The sequence below is a fragment of the Elephantulus edwardii genome, unplaced genomic scaffold (genome assembly GCF_000299155.1).
Source record: "Elephantulus edwardii isolate Elephantulus edwardi_28Jun2011 unplaced genomic scaffold, EleEdw1.0 scaffold00196, whole genome shotgun sequence".
In the NCBI taxonomy this organism is placed as follows: Eukaryota; Metazoa; Chordata; class Mammalia; order Macroscelidea; family Macroscelididae; genus Elephantulus; species Elephantulus edwardii.
The window spans coordinates 2,512,999-2,523,805 of record NW_006399946.1 but is presented as its reverse complement, the minus strand read 5'-3'; the positions used below and the strand labels follow the sequence as shown (position 1 = coordinate 2,523,805).

At 38.5% G+C, this 10,807-nt stretch overlaps 1 pseudogene; it reads left to right on the top strand.

The window, feature by feature from the left end:
- Positions 1-759: 759 nt before the first annotated feature.
- Positions 760-9,978, top strand: LOC102851884 (annotated as a pseudogene).
- Positions 9,979-10,807: the final 829 nt, after the last annotated feature.

The window sequence follows — 10,807 nt, the reverse complement described above, 5'->3', positions numbered from 1 at the left end:
TGTCACAGTGTTCAGCTTCATAGCAACCACAAGTTACCTTTGTATGGTAAATGGACACACCAGGGCTATACGACCTAGAAGAATGTTTGACCAAAAAAATTAAAAACAGGACTGAAGGCCACAGAGTAGAGTCACACACCTTTGGCTTAATAGCATCACTTTCAGTCGATTAGGCCAATTAGTCTCTCTCTATGTTGTTAAGTGCCGTTGAGTCGTAGGTGACTCATAGCGACCCTATGAATGAAAGTCCTCAACACTTGAATGACTTTCATCCTTTCAGGAAAAGTTAAGGAAATTATAGTCTCATAAAATGAACTTTTATTGATGATAAATGAACTATCGGGAGGTTGGGATTCTGGTGTTCCAGATTTTACCTTAGCTTTGTATGTGGGTGTACAATCAATACATTGTCTTGTATAACTGCTATTAATGTTATGTGCCGTTGAGTTGCCTACAACTCATAGTGACTCTGTGTACAACTCTGAAGCCTGCCCTGTCCTGAGCCAGTCTCACTGACTCCAACACACCTACCCCCATTGCCCCAATTACAGTATCAATCCATCTTATCTGGAGTCTTCCTTTCCTGAGCTGTCCTTCTCCAAGGATATATCAAGGATGATGTCCTTCTCCAAGGATAAGTCCCTTCTGGCCACATGCCCAAAGTGCGTGAGATGGAGTTTCAAAATCCTAGCTTCCAAGGAGAAACTTGGTTTCACCTTCTCCAAAACAGATCTATTTGTTTTCTTGGTAGTCCATGGTATGTTCAAGACTCTTCTCCAGTGCCACAACTCAGAGGCATCAATTATTCTTCTGTCATCTTTAGTCATTGTCCAGCTCTCTGATAAATAGCAAGTAATTGTGAAGACCATGGCTTGGATCAGATGCACCTTAGTCTATAGACAGATACCATTGCTTCTCAATATTCTGGAGAGGTCCATGACAGCAGGTTTTTCCCCCCAATGCAATTCGTCTTTTGGTTTCCTGACTGCTGGTGTGCAGGGTGTTGATTGTGGAGGCAAGAAAACTGAAGCTGTTAACAATCTCAATCTTTTTGCCATCTATCATGATGCTGACATTTGATCCAATAGTGGTGAGAATTTTTGTTTTCTTGAGACTGAGCTTCTATCCATATTGAAGGATGCATTTCTTGACCTTCTATAGCAAATTCATCAGATTCTCTTCAGTTTCTTCAACCAAGGTTATGTCATCTGCATAACACAAGTTGTTGGCAAATCTTTCTCCAATCCCGATATGACAATCCTCCTACAGCCCAGCCTTCTGAATGACTTGTTCCACATATAAATTGAAAGGTGTGGAGACAGGATGCATCCCTGACACACTCCTTTTGTACCATGAAGTGTTTCCTTGCTGTGTTCTGAAAACTGCTTCCTGGTCCAAGTATAGGTTCCGCTTAAGCACAACCAAGTGTTCTGGGATTCCTATTCTCCTTAAGGTTAACAACAATTTTTTGTGATTCGTACAGTCAAATGCCTTTTCATAGTCAATGAAACATAGATAGACATTCTTCTAGCACTCTTTGCTTTCTACCAAGATCCATCTGACATTAGTGATAATACCACATCATCTTCTAAACTCAGCTTGTATTTCTGTTAATTCTCTGTCAATGTATTGTTCCAGTCATTTTTGGATAATCTTCAGAAAGATTTTGCTTGCATGTGATATTAATGATATTTTTCAATAATTTTCACTGTGGTAAGTCACCATTTTTTAGAATACAAATAGAAATAAATACGGATCTTCTCCAGTCAGTTGGCCAGGTAGTTGTCCTCCAGATTTCCTGGCACAACCTGGTGAGCACGTCTAGGGCAGCATCTGTTTGTTGAAATGTGTCAATTGGTATTCCATCAATTCCTGGGGCTTTGGGGCTTTCTTTTTTGCCAAGTCCTTCAGAGTAGCCTGAACTTCCTCCTTCATCACCAGTGCCTCTTGATCATATGTTGTTTCATGAAACTCTTCTTTGTCAGCCAATTCTTTCTGGTACGGTGACTCTATATATTCCTTCCATCTTCTTTTAATGCTTCTTGGATTGTTTAATATTCTGTCCATAGCATTTTTAAGTTTTGAAACTCATGACTTAAATTTGTTCTTTAGTTCCTTCAGCTCATGAAACTACACACTTGATATTTATAAACTCAAGAAAATATTCTTCATGAGCTTCTAAAGATTTTAGATTTTTAAATAGACAAGAACTTTTAGTATTACTAAATATGAGAAGTTGTTATCCTAACAAAGCAAGGAAACACTGTATTGGAAAAGGTGTGCATTAAAGTTGTATACTCTCGCCATACCTATACAATCTGTATGCTAAGAAAATCATTGGAGAATTTTGACTTTATGAAGTAGAGTGTGATATTAGGATTGGAGGAAGGCTTATCAACAACTTGCATTATGCAGATAATACAACTTTGCTTGTTGAGAGGGAGTAAGCCTGAAGTACTTGGTGCAGTCAAAGATTGCAGCCTTCAATATGGATTATCTCAAAGTTAAGAAAATGAAAATCTTTACCTCAAGGCCAATATGCAACATTACGATGTTGTTGTTGCTGTTGTTGTTGTTATGTGCCATTGAGTCTCTTGCGACTCATAGCGACCCTGTGTATAAGAGCCCTAAACGCCGTTCTATCCTGTGCCAACCTCACCTTCCCAAACACACTCATTCCCACCACTCCATCTCATCAGGGGTCTTCCTCTCCTGCGCCATCCCTCCATTCTCCCAAGCATGATGTCCCTCTCCAAGGACCAGTCCCTTCTTGCAACATGCCCAAAGTATGTCAGGTGAAGCTTCAGAATCCTTGACTCCAAGGAGCAGTCTGGCTTCACCCTCTCCAGGACAAACCGGTTTGTTCTCCTAACAGTCCATGGTATATTCAACACTCCTCCAGCACGACAGCTCAGAGGCATCAATTCTATTTCTATCATCCTTATTCACTGTCCAATAGATGGAGAGAAGATTAAATTATCAACAATTTCCTCTTGCTTGGAACCACAGTCAATACCCTTCGTATCAGCATTTGGAGACTGGGAGAAGCATAGTATTGTGAAAGTCGGCTGTTAAAGACCTCTCCAAAGTCCTAAAGAGCAATGATGTCAGTTTAAAAACAAGAGTGCGCTTGATTCAAACTACTCACCTGCTATGTATCTGAGAGCTGAATAATGAACAAGGATGACTAGAGATGAATTGAGGCTTTTGAGTTGCATTGTTGGAGAACAGTACTTAATATCCCAAGACTGTAAAAAAAAACCCTAAATATATCTTGGAGAAATTGCAGTGGGAGTATTCATTGGAGGCAAGGATAATAAAGCTTTGTCTCATATTTTGGACACGTTGTTAGGAGAAGCTATTTTTTTTAAAAGGACATCAGGTTTAGAAATATTGAGGGAACATCAGTGAAAGGACGGAAGACCCTCAGTCAGATGAATTGATACAGGGTCCTCAGCAATGGACACAAATGTGTATAAGATGATAAGGATGGTGTAGGATAGGATCAAGTTTAGGTTAGTTGTTCATAGAATCACTAGAGTCGTACTTGAAGGCACCAAACAATAGCAATAACAATAATAACATAAGATGTAGGTGGAAAGGACACTCAAATGTATCTTTGGTATGTTTGTTTGAACATTAGTCTTTAGAATGATCTTGTTTTGAACAAGCTGTTATTTATATTTGCTGATTGTAATGAACTGAGGGAATGCAAAGGTAAGGGAATGGAGAAGGAGAGAAATGCAAAGGATCAAATGCTTCTTCACAGTAAAAACAAATGAAACAGAAAACTCTGCTCATTTTGGTAAACTGAAATTAGTTTAAAATGTGCTGGGGATGCTGACAATGAGAGTGAGACTCTTTTTTGACCTCGTTTACAAGCTGCAGGTCACCAACTCCAGTTTTTTAACAGGCTGGGTCCTGGCAGAGAGGACCTTTCTGCTAGTGCCCTAGACACTGGTTTGAAGATAAAGGGAAAGATTAAGAACAAGAATCTGCCCAAGACAGACACACAAAAACTCTCACACAAGCATTCACACCCATACAGAACACTTGTGCTCACATTTACAGTCATATCCCTCCCATACTCTCACACACACTCTTTCTTTACAGAGAGCAGATTTTTTTAGAGGGGAATTAAGCTGGATTGAGATCTGTAAAAAGAAAAATAAACGCAAACTGAAGAAAGAAAAGTGAGGAGATGAAACACATGCCTGCAGTTCAGACCTAAAGGCTAATAGCACAAAGGATATGTGTGTGTGTGTGTGTGTGTGTAATGATCCTTAGCCTAAGTTTTTCTGCTGTTGTGTCATGATTCTGAGTCCCACTTGAATCTTAGTTAAGACATCCTTTGTGGTCAGATGTATTTAAGGAGAGATGGAGAGACCCTGCGGAGGCTGGCCACAACAAGAACCCTCCACTGGTGACAGAGATGCATTCTCTTATTTTGCTCAACTGTTTCCTACACAATAGATCATCTTTGCATAAATATTTTAAAAGGCGAGAACCTTTCACAGAGATTATGTAACAAATACTGTAAAAATTAAATTAAGGTTTTAAACTAGGATTGCCTTATCAAGAACCAACATGTCAAACTTCAGCAGAATGTACTCTCTGTATGCAAACTGCATAATTTAGGTATTTACTAATGCCAGATGACACTGTAACGTAATCATGTGAAACCCTTTAATGACAAATAATATTCTCTAGGAAGCTCTGGTTTGAATTCACCAGCTTCACCACAGCAGAAAGAGAGGCAATCTCCTCTTATTCAATTTGCTGCTTCTGAAAGCCTGATGGATGGTCAGCTATGATTCGATTCTGATGTGACAGAACACAACAACATCAATAATGGAAAAGACACCAAATATAGCATCCAAGTTCTGAGGTAGCTTACAATAATTATCTGGCTTTTATGCTCTCCAAAAGAAGTAATCATAGTACCCTGTGGAATAAGCATGTGGATTCTTTAGAATTGAGTAAATATCCTGAAGGAGAACTCTCTCTGCTGTCAGAAGTGGTTGTTTTTTTCTCAAGCGACTTAATTTTCTCAATTCTTGCAAAAGCTAAAATAATGTTATCACTTTTTCTTCTAATCTTAAATAGGGTCCATCTCTCACTTAGGGCTTAAGAACTGACAACACATCCTGATTGTAGCAAGGTCATATCTAAATTGTTCTTTTTTCATAGCCCAGTATTGTTTGCCCAGATGTACTCAGCTATTTTTATATTCTATTTGGTTGTGCTGAAAGATAAGTATTTCCGTAAACTGCCTTGAATAAATTTTGGAGTGAAGTGAGATATAAAAAGAAAATAAAGGCAAAGTACAAGTTAAAGTGCACACAAGCCATTTAACCAGAGAATTTAAACTAATGCAGTGCCTACAATCAGGACAGAATAAAATAGATGAATGAAACCTCTAGCTTCCCCAATGGAGTAGTAAGGAAACACATGTTGTTGTTGTTGTTATGTGCCGTCGAGTCGTTTCTGACTCATAGCGACCCTATGCACAACAGCCCTAAACCTTGCTCTATCCTGCGCCAACCGCACTGCCTCTGACACACCCATCCCAATTACCCCAGTCACCGAATCAATCCATCTCATAGAGGGTCTTCCCCTCCTGCGCTGTCCCTCCACCCTCCCAAGCATGATGTCCCTCTCCAAGGACCCATCCCTCCTGGCAACATGTCCAAAGTATGTCAGACGAAGCCCCAGAATCCTTGCCTCCAAGGAGTAGCTTGGTTTAATCCTCTCCAAGATGAATCTGTTTGTTTTCCTGGCAGTCCCTGGTACATTCTGTACTCTTCTCCAGTACCACAGCTCAAAAGCATCCACTCTCCTTCTGTCCTCCCTAGTCACTAGGAAACACATAGAATAAGAAAAAAGTATTTGGCAATGATTTCTCTGATAAGTCACTTATATCTAAAACTTAGAGAATACTCCAATACTTCAACAAGAAAAAGGTAAATAACTCAATCACAAAATGGGCACAGGATATGAATAGAAACTTCACCAAAAAAAGAATTCAGATAAGTCAAGTATTGCAGCCTTCAATATCAATTGAAACTCAACATCAAGAAAACAAAGATTCTCACCATTGGGCCCATTGGCAGCAACATGATAGATGGTGAAGAGATTGAGATTGTTAACAGCTTTAGTTTGCTCAGCTCCACAATCAACACTCTTGGTACCAAAATACAAAAATTCAAAAGACAAATTGCATTGGAAAAGTCTTCTGTCAGGGACCTCTCCAGAGTACTGAAGAGCAATGATATCACTCTGGAGACTAAGGTTTGTCTGATCCAAGCCATAGTCTTTATAATTCCTTGCTATACATCAGAAAGCTGGACAATGACTAGGGATGATAGAATGAGAATTGATGCCTTTGAGCTGTGTTGTTGGAGAAGAGTATTGGATATACCATGGACTGCCAGGAGAACAGACAGGTTTTTCCTGGAGAGGGTGAAACCAGGTGATGCTTGGAGGCAAGGATTCTGAGGTTTCATCTGACATATTTTGAGCATGTTGCAAGGAGGGACCAGTCCTTGGAGAGGGACATCATGTTTGGAAGTGTGGAGGGACAGTGAGAGAGAGGATGACCCTCAATGAAATGGATACATTCAGTGACTGGGTATTGAGGATAGGTGTGTCAGAGACAATAAGGTTGATATAGGATAGAGCAGGTTTCAGGGCTATTATAATTTCAGTCTACTATTATTTCAGGGCTATATAGGATTGCTATGAGTCACAAGTGACTTGATGGCACATAACAACCACAAACAAGTACATGAAGAAATGTCCAAAATCCCAAGATATCAGAGAGATGCAAATCAAAACAACTATGAGATCTCATATTACCCCTTTGCAACAACAGCAAAGTTAAACAGGATCTCAAAAAACAAAGGCTGGTGAAGTTGTGGAGAGATTGGAACTCTTATTCACAGCTGGTGGGAGTGTAGAATGGTACAGCCACTATGGAAGGCCATCTGGCACTTTCTCAAAAAGTTGGAAATAGAAATAGTATTTGACCCAGCTAACAACCACCACCACCATACTACTGGAAATACACCTAAAGAAATCAGAGCCATGACTCAAATAGATGTCTGCACATCCATGTTTATTCCTGTGTTATTCACAAAGAAATAGAAGTAACCCAAATGTCCAACAACAAATGAATGGATAGAACTACTATGGTACATTTACACAACAGAATATTACATAGCTTTGGAAAATGAACTTGCAAAACATTACACAACATGGGGGAGTCAGGAGGATATTACGCTGAGTGTAATATCTCAGTCAAAAAACGGTAAACATTGTCATACTATTTTATAGTAACATTTTTTTATTACTGCGGTTATAAAATAGAACAGATAGGGTGAGGGTGGGGAGAGACTTGGAAAAGAGCAGATAGATAATGAATACTGCATTAGAACAGATGAAGGGAAGAACTGTCCAAAAGGACTATGTGATTAGTCATTATACATATGGCAATAATCTGGAACAAGGGACATACATTTTGTGATGGACTGGGAAGAAAATGTGCAACAATTAATGGGGGGAAAATAATGCAACATAATCAAAACACTGTTCAACCTACAAAATCAAAAAAGCACCAAAATACAAATTAATGTCCTAATTCTCTATTGTAAACACAGCCTGTTGCTGTTAGACCACAGTGATAGTCCTTAGCTTAACTACCCTGAAAAAAAGTCCTTCTTCATTCTTCATGGAAATAAATGTCAATGTTCTCACTTCCAGTAGCTCTTCAGACATAGTCTGGATATGCTGAATTGTGTCTCCCAGGGTATCTGTGGTAACCCTAAACTCTACATCTGTAGTTACAGCCTTATTTGGAAGTGGATTGTTTTTGTTATGTTACTGAGACACTGTGAAGAAAGCTCTCTGGTGGCCTAGTAGTAAGAAGCTGCTTTGCAATTGTAAAGGTGCAATTCAAATCCACCAGCTGCTCTGCAGAAGGATGAGTAATTTCCTCCTGTGTGATTTACTGCCTCTGAAAACCTGCCAGAGGGTCAGCTAGGGCTTGATTCTGACTCAGTGGCACAGAACAGCTCTGAAACAGTGATAGTGTTAAGTCAGCATATTTTGAGATTCAAAAGAGATTAAACAAGTAGGCAAGCAACAGAAGAGAGATGCCAAGCCATAGGAATTTTAAAAAGGAGCCATTCCCTAGATCTGGTAGCCTTCATTTGAAATTCCAGCCTCTTGCATTTTAAGGACAAAATTTGTTTTTATTTTTTTTTTATTTTTTTTTTTTAAATTTGTTTTTAAAGTCAGCTACTTGTGGCATTTCTGTTGTGGTATTGAGTACCATTAAGTTGGAACTGACCCATAGCTGATCCTCCAGCTTGTTTTCAGAGGCAGTTTATCACATGAGAGGAAATTGCCCATTCCTGTTACAGCAGCACTAAATAACTAAGATACACCCGACATCTTGCTCTGAAAAATAATTGAGTTCTCTGGCTGCAATTAAATAATTCTGTGAGATTTGCTAAGCACTGAACTCTGTCAAAGGTAAACCACCATTTTTACAGATACATTTATTCAGCATTTCTTATTATGTGGTTAAACATGATGATGCTTTAAATACCAGATATGAGGGAGGTAAAATTGATGTTGCACTAAAGGAAGTTCTGGTGGCCTAGTGGTGAGAAGCTGTGGTGCAAGCTGTTCAAGGCCACCAGCTAGCTACTCTGTAGGCTAAGGATGGACAATCTCCTCCTGTGCTATTATGTGCCTCTGAAAGCCCACCACAGGGTCAGTTTTGGGACAGTTTTGATTTTCCGGCATGCAACAACAACTGGAATAACATCTAGTTAGAGATAGAAATGATATACATAATTTTATGAAAATATTACATCTTCTTAAGTTTTTATATTAATAGCTTTTTACACCATTGAATGTAACAGAAAAACTTTACCTTCTAAATTTTCAGGGCTGCCTATTTTCTAAATCAATATGACTGATTGTTTAAGTTATCACTTACTAGTTTCTCTAGAATTGGACTGGAATAAAGGGAGTGGTGGTAATAATAATATTTTGACTGATGCAATTGTATCTGTGATAATTTTAGAGGACTTCAGAGAAGCAATAATTTGTCAAAGCCTGGCCTAAGAGGAAAGAATGCAGCTGTTAATTTGAAGTACAGGAAACTATGTCATACCAGGGATGTTTGAAGAAACGGACTAATTATTTAGTCTATAAATGAACTAGAGAAAACCGTTATTTGTAAGTCTATCAAGCGAGTGAGGAATTTAATTCATTCTGACAGAAGTAGGACCAGAGGTGGAAGCTGATTGATTCAAACTCATATTTAAAAAAATACTCTATGAGTGAAGAGTTTAAAAAATAAATTGGGCTGCCAGCGACATGTTCAAGGTAATTCGAGATCTGTGGGCCCAGCCAGCCTGAGTCTGCTCACCTGCAGACTCTATGCTTCATCAAAGAAGGACACGCCTGACAAAGATTCCATCAAGGTTGATGAGCTTTCACTCTATTCAGTTTCAGAAGCTCAATCTAAATATGTAGAAGAGTCAAGGACTCGACTTGAAGAAAACATTTCACAGCCACGACAGTTTTGCAGTCCATATATAACATGGTGTCAGGAAAAGTACTTCTATGCTAAGCCCATGATGCAAAATATTGTTCAATGAGGGGTAGACAATTATGGATATCTTCAAAATGCACCTCCTGGATTTTTCCCAAAACTTGGTGTTATTGGTTTTGCGGGTCTTGTTGGACTCATTTTCACTAGAGGTTCAAAAATAAAGATGTTATTGTTATGGTTTCATGGGATTAACTGCCTCTATCTATTATTCACAATAAGCCATCAGCATGGCCCAGGTCAGCAGAGAAGCATTATATGACTGAGGTTTACAAGGATACATAGTCCTGGAGGATTTGTGGAAGAACTTTCAAAAGCCAGGGAATGTGAAGAATCCACCTGGAAATAAGTAAACTTTGCCTTGCTCTGACCATTTTAAAATCAGTTAAAAACACTGGAAACTCCATAAATCAGTATTTCTACAGAAAAATTGCAGAGAAGTCAGTATTGAATGCAGTAAATTGGCTTTCTTCTTCAGGAAAAACTATAGTACACATTCTTTATCTTGGATGATAACCATATTAAAAAATGGACTAATCTGGAATCTTTTCACCTAGAGATAATGTACAAGCCTTAGAACTCCTTGTTCTGGTGTTGCTATTTATGTACCTAATTAAAATTCAAAATTCAAAAAGCAAAAACAAATAATGCAATGTTTTGAAGATGTTAAGCATTGTCTCTAGAAATACTCTAGTCGAGGTGGGAAATCTTCCATCTGTATCAGTTCTGGGGAAACCACTACATTGGGATGGAGTGGGGAGTGGTGAAAACTCCATAAATTGAAAGGATTCTTTCTTTGTTACTCTGGATGTTGCAATACATTTGCCTTTCTGAAATAGTGAAAGAGCTTCAGTTTAATTGGTTATTTAATTAATGTTAGCCATATAAAAAGCAACAAATAGCTATCAAATTAAATATTTGAACTTTTAACAAAAAATATTAAGTCATGTTTTCCAGGATAGCTAACAAATGTCATTGTGCTTCACCACAGCTCTTAGTGAACCATCAACAAGAAAGTGCCCATTGGAACTTCACAGAGCTTAATAGAACAGCTTGAATAATTTTTTTGTTAAATAATAATTATTTGTTAGTGTGTATATACACTATAGACTTAGTGATGGCAGTGATTTATGAGGAACTGCTGACCAAAGTTTTGTTGTTAGATGCAGTCAAGCTGATTAC